A 12,897-nucleotide genomic window follows, 5' to 3' on the forward strand; every position below is an offset into this window, starting at 1 on the left:
AGTGTATTCTGCGATGTGAGAGCTTGTTCACTGTAAAAATATATATGATCAAAAAGTTATGACAACATATGTTTCTACATTCCTTTAACTCATCAAAATATGCAATTTTCAACTTTTGTTTAATTATACAAGATTCATCCAAGTTGACTGTATTAAACTTTGAAGGGAGCAACTTTTTTCTGTCATTCAGGGCTGATGGTGTGACTAAACTCAGAGCCAAAGGAGGCAGTGGGAGAGTTGCCTGGTGAATGCCGATAACGTGAGACCCTACTGGACACCCTTGCATGTTCTTCCGGTCAATAGGATTTCTCCTTTATTCAGAATTCGTGCTGAAGCTTTTGTGGCCAATCTTTTCTCGGGTCCCCTGCTGTTCTTCACAGCAAGCATGTGGACCATGACATAATCTCACCTCTCTCATAGAGTGAGGGAGTCAAACAGAAAGACATTGTGATGGAGGGGGGCAAGGGTTGTTGATGTTTTTGTTTGTTTGTTGTTGTTGTTTGTGCATTTGCTAATGAGAGTGATCAGAGGGTTAAAGGCACTTTTTGGGTCACGGCCCAGCTTCAGTCCACAGGAAGGATGGTGGTTAGCTCTGTGGGAGATTTCCTCCACCTCATGCAGTGACTGTCCGGTTAGATTAATGTTGACTATTAATTTTCATGTGAGCCAAAAATTGTATCACAAATCAGAGCATGCTTAGATTCGGTTCTTGTCAAAAGTTTAGAAACTTTTTGTACATTTTTGAAAGAAATCTCTTATGCTTACCAAGGCTGCAATTATTTAATCAAAAATACAGTAAAAAGAGTAATATTATGTTTAAGTTTAATACATTTTAAAATGTAATTTTTCATATGATGCAGAATTTTCAGCATCATTACTCCAGTCTTTAGTGTCACATGATCCTTCAGAAATCATTATGATGATTTGATGCTCGAAAATGTATTTATTTATTTTTATTTGATCAATTGCTGCTTAATATTTGTGGAAACAATACCATTCAAACATTAGTGGTAAGACTAAAAAAGAAAGAGAAATTAATCAATTAATGAATTAAAGATGCATTAAATCAAAAGTGACAGTTAAAACATATTTAAGATGTAATGTTAAAAAGATTTATATTTAATAAATGTTTTAATAAGCTTAACAAATAAATATAATGAATGTGAATAAATGCTTTTTGTTTAACTTACTATTCATCAAAGAATCCTGAAAAAAAGTATCACAATTTTCACAAAAATAAAGCAGCTCAACTATTTTCACCATTGATAATTATAGGAAATGTTTCTTAAGACCGAAGTAATGATGCTAAAATTAATCTTTGTATCACAGGAATAAATTACATTTTAAATTAAAATATAAAAAAATATATATTTTATTTTTCTAATATATATATATATATATATATATATATATATTATATATATAATTAGAATATTTCACAATCCTGTTTTTATTGTAAGCTATTTTGACCAAATAAATGCAGCCTGGAGAACATAAGTGACTTCTTTCAAACATTAAGAAATTTAACATTTTCCAAATTTTTGACAGGTAGTCAACCAATAAATTCGCACTAAATTCACTTTTATCCCTGGCCAGGTCACATTATAGCCTATATCAACAGTGATTTTTAACATCTCTCTGCAGGTTCAGATAATTCCAAATAATGCCTGACTACAGTTAATTATAGGCTTAATTAACTGAGATTTGTGAGATTATTTGTCTGTATTAGTAGTAGACCTACAGTTCTGTCAAACAAAGTTGTTTGAGTAAATAATTGCAAGAATGCGTCATCAAGACATGATTTGTTGAATAAAATTTCCCCCTTGCTGCGTTTCCATGCTGATACTCATAACGGGCTAAAAAAAAGGTTTCTATGTCAAATGGTTCCACTCAGTTCCACGGATGCATTGTGTAGTGATGTCCAGAAGGTGGCGATGTAAACTCACATTCTGTTCAGTGCCTGAAATCATAACAGGAGGTTTAAAGTCCCTCTTCCTGTAGTCAATGGGCTCTATGCACGGCGTTATTTCCGGTGAAGGATTAAGGATGCTCGATAACTTCCGCCGATCATAGAGTCCAATGCAATACCGAGAATTTATATTGAATTTTCTACTCCATGGTTATACTAATGAAACGTTAGTCACAAAAACAGATAAAACAGACACCCCTCGTTGTGTTTATGCTTCTTTTTAAAATTATATTAAATAAACATATATAAAATTACATCTAAACGTTTGTACGTTTCGTTTCAAAGACGGGAGGACAGTAAATATTGAAGACTCTGCCATAATCCTGTTTTCTCCGGTTTTCCTCCGCTTTAATCTCCACAACCGGAAATGGACGAGCATCCTTACGTCAAATGCGGAACTTATGCGTGCATATAGCCCATTGGCTTTATGCACAGCTGCACTACTTCCTAAACCTAAGCCAGCTCCATGTTTCCTGTCTGCCATTATTGGACAAATTAATTAATTCAGGTGTGCCTGACCTCAGTAGTCACGGCAACAATAATCAGACACACCTGAATCAATCAAGTTTGGCCAATAATGGCAGACAGGAAACAAGGAGCTGGCTTAAGTTCAGGAAGTAGTGCAGCTGTGCATAAAGCCAATTGTATCTCATCTTTGATCACCAAAATATCAACGTATTTTTCCTTGAAAAAAATAATCTTCATGCCTTAAAATGCTTGAATGTTTGAAACACCATTGCCTCACTTAGTACGCGGTTCTATGATGCAAATTAGCCCCGCGTCCACTCACTCACACCAGAGTTTGACTCCTTACCTCTTATTTACAGATGTTTGATTTTGGCACGGAGTAGGCCCTACGCGCCAGTCAAATTAAAGGGCCGATCGAACAAAAACAAGATCGACTGGCAGACAGGGCTACTTTTTACAGGCAATGGCTACTACATTCACTGCAAAACTGCTGAAGAATTTCTTTAATTTTAGGTATTTAATTACCTAGATAATTTTAGGAGTAAACGCCCACATTTCTACGAATTGTCTTGAATTTTGTCACTAGGACTCTTTATTTATGAATACTTTATTAATGAAAAAATGTACACACATTTTGTTACAGGTAACAGTACAATTCAATAAAATAAATAAATAAAAATAAACAGTAATGCTTTTTCATAGCTTATTATTATTGTTATTATTATTAAACATATTAATGTATTATTTGAATAATTATATTAATTATTATTTTAATTATTTTAATAATAATTATATTATATATTATATTTAATTATATTAATTAATTATGTTATGTTTTTCACCATTGATGTTGTTTTTTTCTGCATTGTGGCCGTTTTGTAGAGAGTTTGTGTTTGTCAATTTCCCATTCATTTCCTATGGTCGGTCAAAATTCATTGGTGTGTATGTGTATAAAAAGTGGGTTTTTGTGTGTGTGGGTGAGTGTGTCTGTTTTGTAATCTTGGTGTTTTAGAGTGTCACCCCTTCATTGTTGAACACTTTTTTTCTGGTTCGTGGCTGATTTCTAGACTGTACTCACAACTTTTTGTCATTCCCATTCATTTCCTATGGTCTGTCATTTTTGACCAAAGAGCACAAGTGTGACTTACAACCACTTAGCCTGCTCAGATCATGATCTCAATTTTTTTTTGTGTTCACTACCCAATGCCATTAAAGTCACCAAGTTTCGTTACTGATGAAGCTGTGATTTTCAACAAATCAAAACAGAAAATGTTTCGGTCAGAAATGACCGAAGAGCACCAAAGGGTAAGAAGATACTTTATAAAGACAGTCCGCTTTGTGAATACAGGCAGGTACCATCTTTGGAAAACAGTCTCGACCAGTCTAACCACAAACGCCGTTCATACAGTTTAGATCGCGCGTGTGATATCGACAATCGACTGTGGGCTTCGACCGAAAACAGGAAGCAAATAGAGGAATGTGAGCTGGCTGAATTAACATCATTTTCATTCATATCTTTCACATCTTCTGCAGTCAGATTGAACGTGGTCACTTTTAATAACACACTTGCATGGCTGTGCACTCGTAATGACAAATCAAGGATGTTAAGAGGCTAAAAGCAGGTTTAGAACATGCCCCATTGAAGTCAACAGGGTGCAAATTTTGAAAAGACGATAACACGGTGCAGGCAACACCAAATTTTGTCGTTTTTGTCTGTACTGACAGCACTCCAAATGTACAAAAAAATTAGCTCAACGTTAAAATTGAACGGAGTTCTCCTTTAATCCTTGCGGCCAGAGTCTCCTGAAAGTCTATCAGAGGGATAATTTTTCATGGGTGATTGGATGATCAGTTTGCTAGACAAAACAGATTAGTCGGAATCGATTTAGAATCGGAATTAAAATCGATCTATTTTAGACAATCGACATATTATAATTCATTGTGATTGATTATTGATAGTACAATAGTTTGTTGTATTCAGTCGTTTATGCAGAACATTGGCAACTTATTCCCGTAGCCTAATCTATTCCCTGTCTCTGAGCTAATAGGAGTATCCCGAGTATCCCAACATTGATTAGCTTTATGTACATTTGCTAACCTGTCTAATAAAGTAAAGTAGGCCTACAAATAAGTTCTGTCAAGTCGAAGTTTGTTGTGGATGCGGAGCTCTCGTGATCTCGAAAACGCCACACTGATATTGATCCTCGTTTTATTTCTCCTTTTGACCCAAGGCCTGCTTGCCATGGTCCATAATATTTGAACGAAACAATAGCGTTCCGCTAGACTTAACGCGATTGTCCACGTCTGTCGCCATGGTTACTATGGCAGTACAAACAGTAATAACCCATATTACATCATTGACAAATGACAAGGGTATAGCTTACTATTTAAAATTTAAAATTTCTCTGATTTTACAAATTCTTGGAATCATTTAGGATAATGTAAGTACACAATTGAAATAAATATATAACATTGTACAAGTGGTGTTTGGATATTTTGATACACAATTCTTACATATTCTACCTTTAATAGGACTACAATAACTAATGTTAACAAATGAGACCTTATTGTAAAGTTTAGGCTACTGTATTTCACTATATTGCTTCTATTTGCAGGATCATTTAACATCTCCTTCCAGCTTGTCACTGATCGACCACTAGGTGGTACTCTTCTTGTAAATAGTTGAAGCACGGACTCTTAACCTCTGCTGGGTTTTTCGGTAAAATGCTGTTTGTGATCCTTGGACTCAGTCCAGCCCGTTGAAGAACGACAGGAAGGGTGGGCACACTGATTGACTTCCTCTCCATTTCCTGTTAAATTGTCAGGGGCACTTTAGGTAAACCAATCCTCTGACTTTAGGGATGATGCTTCTTGATGTGTCTTCTTAAAAAAAAAAAAAAAAAAAATACCAACCAGAGTTGTTGGTGTTAGATGATTTAGGATTTACATGTGGTTGTATATCCTGTTTCACAAGTGTGTTAACAGGATTTTTGTTATTTAACATGGATCATATCTGGCTTAAACAAAAAAGTTATACATCCATCACTGGCTTGGTCCTATAAACAGCATGTAGCCTAGTATAAGGGAACAATAATAACCTAAATGTTCTTTACCAACTATTTGATGCGTGACACCTTTTTGCTTCACTAATTTTTATATTTTGTGTTTTAAAAGGCATTAAAAATGTACATATATTATGTGCCATGTAATTTGCCAAAACATGTTAATAAGTACATTATTATTAAAACTATTTTTATATAATACCTTTGTTTATTAATAAATAATAATGACAGACAAAGCCTAATACATACATTTAGTTTGTAGCTTACTATAATTATACAAAATGTGATTGTAACATGCCTAAATATGATAATTACAAATAAGGATTGGATAAAAAAAGCTTAGACAATGTATGATCCCTAAACATGTAAGTCATGATGCAAAGGTCCCCTTTGGTATGGAGGGCCATAGAAATAAGTTTATCCTAAGACACAAGTGAGATCACATTTAGTATCCTATATACAAACTTTTTTTTTTTTTAAATGGCCACCGACCATACTTGAGAGGCCCATATCTTTGCTTCTGTTATAGCAAATTATAATGACAAATTTGGTATCAACGTGTACATTTTTTTGTGGACAAGGAGTCCAATAAAATCAGGTTGCAACTTCAAAAGACTAAAAAAACAATAATGTTGTCCTTACCATGACAATTGGTGGTGAAGTATGCAATTTTTATTGAAAAACGCTTGCCAAACACACAGGAGAGATCTCCTCTCACGACCTGAGTTCTGGGCTCTGCATGTGTGGGCCATCAACATGTACCCGTCAGTCTCCCAGACGGTGTGTTAAACATGATTACGCAAGCTAGATTGCCTTCTACTAGACGGCTTTATGCTTCCAAGGGGTCAGAGTTCTCAGGTTGGTGTTCAGCTCACAACCTGGATCCACAAGATTGTGGGCTGTTGGAGGTTCTCTCCTTCCTACAGGAGCTCTTGGATAAGGGTAGGTTCCCATCCATGCTCAAGGTATATGTGGCGGCTATTGCTGCGTTTTTCAAACATTCGCATGGCCAGTCACTAGAATTGACCTTGTATTCCACTTCCTCAGGGGAGCTAGAAGGATGAACCCTCCTTATCCCCCCTCGGTTCCCATATGGGACCTTTTCTTGGTCCTGGAAGCCATTAAGGTTGCCCCTTTCGAACCTCTACAGTCTGTGGATCTTCAGTATCTATTGAAAACCGCCTTTCTGGTGGCTATCGTCTCCGTCAAGCGGATGGGTTACTTACATGCACTTTCTGATAGCGCATTGTGCCTTGAGTTTGGGTCTAATGACTTCAAGGTCATCCTCAAACCAAGACATGCATGTCCCCAAAGTACTTGCCACTCCTTTCAGAGCGCAAGTTCTTCACTCTTCGCTCTTCGATCTGACAGTGAGTCTGGCGTGAATCTCCTTTGCCAGGTTAGGGCTCTGAGAATTTACGTGGAATGTTTGGCTTCTTTCAGATGGTCAGGACAGCTCTTTTTTCGTTTGGTGGCCGATCTAAAGGTCTAGCTGCCTCGGAACTTAGCCTTTCCTGGTGGACATGATGGATGCTATCTCACTGGCTTATACATCTAAGAGCCTTCGTTGCCACTTCGTCATTCCACTAGAGTCGTGGAGTTTTCGTGGGCCTGGTCCAGTGGGATTTTCCTTTACAATATCTGTATGGCGGCAGGCTGGGCCTCTCCGTATACATTTATATGGTTCTATAACCTGGAAGTTCCTACGCTCCAAACTAGACTGTTGTCAGTTTCATTTCTCCACTCAGTTCTGCCGGACTCGCTTCCGCGGACTGCAAAGTTTTCAGTTCAGACTGGCTATTGCCTCCCCTGACTGTTATACAGTGTTAAGCACCCTCTATGCATTTAAGTTAACTACGTTTGCCTTATATCATTCTTATTAAGCCCATTCCAAATGTCGGCTTTTTATGTCTCCATATCATCTGAGCTCAAGGCACTCGCCGTTGGGTCAATATTGTGGTAGATTTAGCACGCCGGCGCCCTCATTGGTGCTTACGTCACGAGCAGTCCCTCGATAGGTTGCAGCAGTTGTCGCAGAGCAGCCAATAGGCGTGAGAAAAAAGAAGTTATTATAAGGATAATTTTTGGCTTCAGTATTCTCGAGAAAAGAGGTTTTCCTTCTAAGGTTTTTTTTTAACTCCCCTCCCCCCACATAGTTAACTAGCTAGCTAGTTATTAGTTATCTAACATTAAACACATTTTTCTATTTAATGAGAAAGTCATATGAACCTCAAAAAGTTAACCTGTCACCTCTGACCTTCAACAGCTGTCACAGCTCCTGGTGCAGATGGCATGTGTTGTTGTAGGCACTGATTTGCTATAGGTTACTCCTGACTGGTCGAAATCTCATGCTACTTAGGACAAATGTAATGTAGAAGTAGCTGCACTGCTTAAATACAAAAATACAGTTTTTGACCGAAAAAATAAGTCACTCTGATAACACAATTTTTATGTGAAATGTGCATATTTACCCCCAATTGTCATGGTATGGGGAGAATTATTGTTTTTGAAACAAACTTGAAACCAATTTTATTGGATGCCCCACAAATACACTTTGACACCAAATTTGTCATTATAGTGATAACAGAAGCAAAGATATGGGCTCTAGAGTTTTTTCGGCGACCGGCCATTTAAAAAAAACCCAAAAACAAACATGTTTCTTTCTGATACAAAGTGTGATCTCACTTGATAAATGTAGTTATATGACCCTAAGATATTTCCATATCAGAGGCGACTTTTGCATCATGAGTCAAAGGCGTATTTTTTGGGCTTATCTTCCCTACTATATTTGAATATACGAGTCTATGACGAAGGGTTATCTCTTTATACTGACGTTGCTTGGTTACATTTCAGCTGGGTCAGAGCCTGAGCAGGGTCCAGTCAAGTGTCCTGCTTAATATTCATGAGCCAACCCCTCGTCATAGTAGGATTAGTTAATGTGCTATTTGGTGGGCAGGGCCATCATCATCACACACGGCGGGCGTTGAAGAGAGTGAGCACCGGTGGCGCATCCTCAACCCCTGTTTCCATTCAAAACATTCGGCAGTGTGTAAGTGCAAGTCACGCACGCGGATGTACCGGCCGTGAGTCAGTCACGATATTTTGTAGAAGCGGTTTGAAAGCGTTACCTTGTGCAGTTGAAGAGAATACACTCGTATGGAGTGAGGTAAGTAGCCTAAGAGTTCTCGCATGTCTTGTCGGCTAGTAGCCTACAGGTGCGGACGCGTTTACATAAAGTGCATGGAAGTCGTTTTCCCGACGCTTTAAAAAACGGATAGCTATTCTTTCTTCCCTTCGAATATTGATGTAGGCTAAACGTTTTGGAATTGCTGTAAAGTTTTGTCCGGAAAAAGAAGCTTCAGTGAAAGCTGTCATTGTTTGTAGTCAGTTGACTGGGAACTAGAGCGCACTGTAAATGTTTTTCAGCATTATGACAACATTTTGTAAACATCCATTTAACTTGTCACAATAATTTCTGCCATTTCTACTCTAGTCTATTAAAAGTGGTGGGAAGGTGCTATGAATTTTTCACTACAGGTTGTAACTTTGTTTAAGTTTTCAATTGTTTTATAGTGAGATTTTAATGAACATTTAGGCAATACAGTGTATGTTCTATTCATATTACTGTAATTAATGACTAGCATTGACTGTGTTTACATGCACAAAATGTTCTGGTGTTAGCTATGATTATTGAAACGTCATGTAGCCTATATTATCTGATAAACTGCCAATACACTGATTTGGAAATCTTTATTAGACAACTAGTATATGTCTAGGGGTGTAACGCTTCACAAAACTGACGATTCTTCTTTCCCCACGGTTTTGACAACTCAGTTCGGTTCAGTTTAGAAAGCTAAAATTTCTTTTTTTAAACAGTAGTTGAATGGAAAAAATGTGTCTTTTTTTCTCAAACGTTTGGAAAGGATTAAATGCAATTCTTCTAATGTTGTAAACTATATGGAGCTGCACATTAATAACATTAAAGGTTAACAGAGCCTAGACTTTTAGCCTAAATTCAGATGCTATTTATTTTTTAGATATAATAATCAACACCCAATACATTGTATGAAAACATGTAAACTGAATGTAAGGACGTTTTTGCATTAACTTATGTTTTTACTCTAATTTGTTATTGAAAAATAATAATTGACACAGTTGCTGTCATTTCCATGAAAGATATTTTAAACATGCATTAAACAATCAAGATGAACAGGTTAACTAAAATATAATATATAGGCTAATATAGTGCATTTATTTAGTGCAAGAGTTCATTTCTCTTGCAACCAACAAGTTGTGGACAGACTGGACACTGAATGACTTCTGCTGTAAATATAATAGTGACAAGCTATGTTGGTTTATTGACGCATTTCCGCTTCTGAAACACTGATTGAGTGATTACATGAGTTATGATGGTGTCCATTCATGTTTATTCTGTAACTGTGGAAGAGAAAACTGAATTCATTATGTACACATAAGACATGAGGTCCATTGGGCGGGCCGTGGTAGCAGGGGGCGGGGCGTTTTCGGTACGCCATGAGAGTATCGCGATTCCAATAGTGGGCTCCGTATCACGGTTTTTCGGTTTGAATATCATTACACCCATATTAATTTCATGTAAATAATCGATTATCTACCATAATTAGACATTCATTTATCTGGTCGTGTCCTCACAAAGATGTTTGTGAAAGGTTGAGCTGGCACTTTTTTTGAACCAAGGAGACTCAGTAGTTTTTCTCATAACCGTGGAAACTATTGGTAGGTCAAGGGAGGCAGTGGGTAACTAACTAGATCCTAACCCTTGTTCTGCAAATCATCTTGTGAGATGTACATTATGCAATATTCATATCCTGTTTTTATTTGGAGCCCTGCAGTGCTCCAACCCAAACCCTATATGTCTCTTTGGCAGTGTTAGTAGGTGGAATATAAATTGTGACCCCGAGTATTGTGACCGTGTAGCAAGCAGAGCTGTCTTCAAAAGTGCTTTAAGAACTTGATTGTCCAATCTTGGGGTTGTCATTATATGTTTACAGAAATCTCCTTGAGGCTAGTGGATGTATCAAAGCCAAACTGGAGGACACGGAGAGAAAAGGGGACAAGGGCATTGTGTCCTGGTAATCAGGAGGAGTGATTTTGACTTCCTCCTTCCCCTGTTGTATCCTGCATGAATGGCATGGCCTGAGAGAGTCCCAACCCTCACTTTCAGGCCAGAAAGAGAGAAATAGGAGGGTCTGGCATGAAAGGCACTTTGAAGTGCGCTCCTCATCAGTCTTTGTCTCTCTTCTTTGCTCTGTTGAATACTGAGCAAACAGGGGCAACAAAAGAATGCTTCAGGGTACAGGGCCTACAGGGTAGCTAGCAAATATCCCACAAGACTAATGTTAGTACAGTCACATTTTAGGCTGTTTTATCGAATTTTACATGAGTTTTCCAGTTGAAGACAAGTTAAGTTCAATCAATTAGTGTTTGTGTGGCATAATGTTGATTACCATAAATAATTTCACTTGGAATTTTCTCGGAACTTACAATGAAGGTGAATTGGACATCTTGGGATTTTGGGAAGGATTTAAAGGTTTAGTTCACTTTTCAAAAAACATTTGCTGAAAATTTACTCACCCTCATGTCATCCAAGATGTCCATGTTTTTCTTTCTTCAGTCGAAAAGAAATTAAGGTTTTTAATGAAAACGTTCCAGGATTTTTCTCCATATAATGGACTTGAGTGGAAACAAGACGGTTCAAGTTCCAAAAGAAACTTTCAGTACAAACTGCAAACTTGTTCAAAGGGCTTTAAACGATTCCAGACGATAAATAAGGGTCTTATCATGCGAAACGATCGCTCATTTTTTTTTACAAATAAAGTTTAAGTTTTATAAGATCAAACACTTGCCTTGCTCTGTTCTGTGATGCACGTTCGTGACTCTCCTGTTCAAACTCGTTCAACAAAATTAACAAATCTTTTTCCGAATCAATTCGTTCGTTTCTTTCGCCGAATGAACCAAATGACTCGGAAAAAGATTTGTTCATTTTGATGAACGAGTTCGAACAGGAGTGCGTTACAGAACAGAGCAAGGCGAGCGTTTGAGCTTATAAAACTTAAACTTTGTTATTTATTTATAATAAAACGAGCGATCGTTTCCCTTGATAAGACCCTTATTCATCGTCTGGAATAGTTTAAAGCCCTTTGAACAAGTTTGCAGTTTGTACTTAAAGTTTCTTTTGGAACTTGAACCGTTTGGTTCCCACTGAAGTCCATTATATGGAGAAAAATCCTGGAATGTTTTCATCAAAAACCTTAATTTCTTTTCGACTGAAGAAAGAAAGACATGGACATCTTGGATGACATGGGGCGTGGTGAGTAAATTATCAGCAAAAGTTTTTTCAAAAGTGAACTACTCCTTTAAAAGCGTAAATGTTAAATTTTGTAAAAGAGCGTTACAATAAGGCCCGGTTTCACAGACAGGGCTTAGATTAAGCCAGGGTTTGGCCTTAGTACAATTAGGTCAATTAAGTAGCTTTTAAACGTGCTTTGGAAAAAAAAAAAAAAAAAAACATTACTAGTGTGCATCTTGAGACAAAACAATGGCACATACGTATTTTAAAATATGTCTGTGCAAGATTCATTCAATTATAACAGCTCAAACATGCATTTTAGTCTAGGACTTGACTAAAGCCTCGTCTGTGAAACCAGGGGAAATTTTCCTAAAACTTATTGATGCTTTGAGATAGCTTTTTTATATTTTCAGTTTAATTATTGTCTAAGTTTTAGGCTTTTTTATGTGATTTTGTCATTTGTATTAGTTAAAAATATATTTCTATATAGCTTTATTTAAGTTGAAAAAAACAAACATTTTTAGTTCAATTTAAATGGCTCCTATGCCCCTGAGCATTGGGGAACAAACTTTTAAAAGTTTTTGCAAACGTTTCACTCCGTCCCCACTTTAATTATATTTTGAAAACCTCATTTTTTTCTTTGCCACCATTTTGACCATGATAAAGGTTGTAATTGTGATGGATTCAATGTTACACAGAGTGATACAGAAGACATCTGGCATGTGTCAGGAAACTGCAGGTGGAATCTGAGCAGTAGCACGTCTGGGTGAAGTCAGCTTGATTTCACCCACAGAAACTGAAGCAGACAAGGGTCACTCAGGGCACCCCCCCCTCTCTCTCTCTCTCTCTCTCTCTCTCTCTCTCTCTCTCTCTCTCTCTCTCTCTCTCTCTCTCTCTCTCTCCTTGTCTTTTGCTCACTCACTCTGTGTTTTTTGTCTGTGTTTTGCTCTGTCTTGTTCATTCAGTTTGTCTCTTATTTTTTAGAGATAGTTTCGTGAAATCTATTTATTGTGTGTGTGTGTGTCCGTGTCTGTGTTTGTTTTAAAACAGTCTGTTTAGCTGCAACTGTG

The 12,897-nt window shown here is 37.2% G+C and overlaps 1 protein-coding gene across 5 annotated transcripts in view; it reads left to right on the forward strand.

Annotated features, from left to right (window-relative positions):
* The first annotated feature begins 8,473 nt into the window (after nt 1-8,473).
* arhgef28a (Rho guanine nucleotide exchange factor 28a) overlaps nt 8,474-12,897 on the forward strand; it is an 87,219-nt gene continuing 82,795 nt past the window's right edge. For all 5 annotated transcript variants that reach the window (XM_039649991.2, XM_039649994.2, XM_039649993.2 and 2 more), the window contains exon 1: nt 8,474-8,665. The gene's annotated coding sequence lies outside the window, so the exon portion shown is untranslated. The remainder of the gene's footprint in view (nt 8,666-12,897) is intronic.

The sequence above is a fragment of the Pimephales promelas genome, chromosome 4 (genome assembly GCF_988280905.1).
Source record: "Pimephales promelas chromosome 4, fPimPro1.hap1.1, whole genome shotgun sequence".
Classification (NCBI taxonomy): domain Eukaryota; kingdom Metazoa; phylum Chordata; class Actinopteri; order Cypriniformes; family Leuciscidae; genus Pimephales; species Pimephales promelas.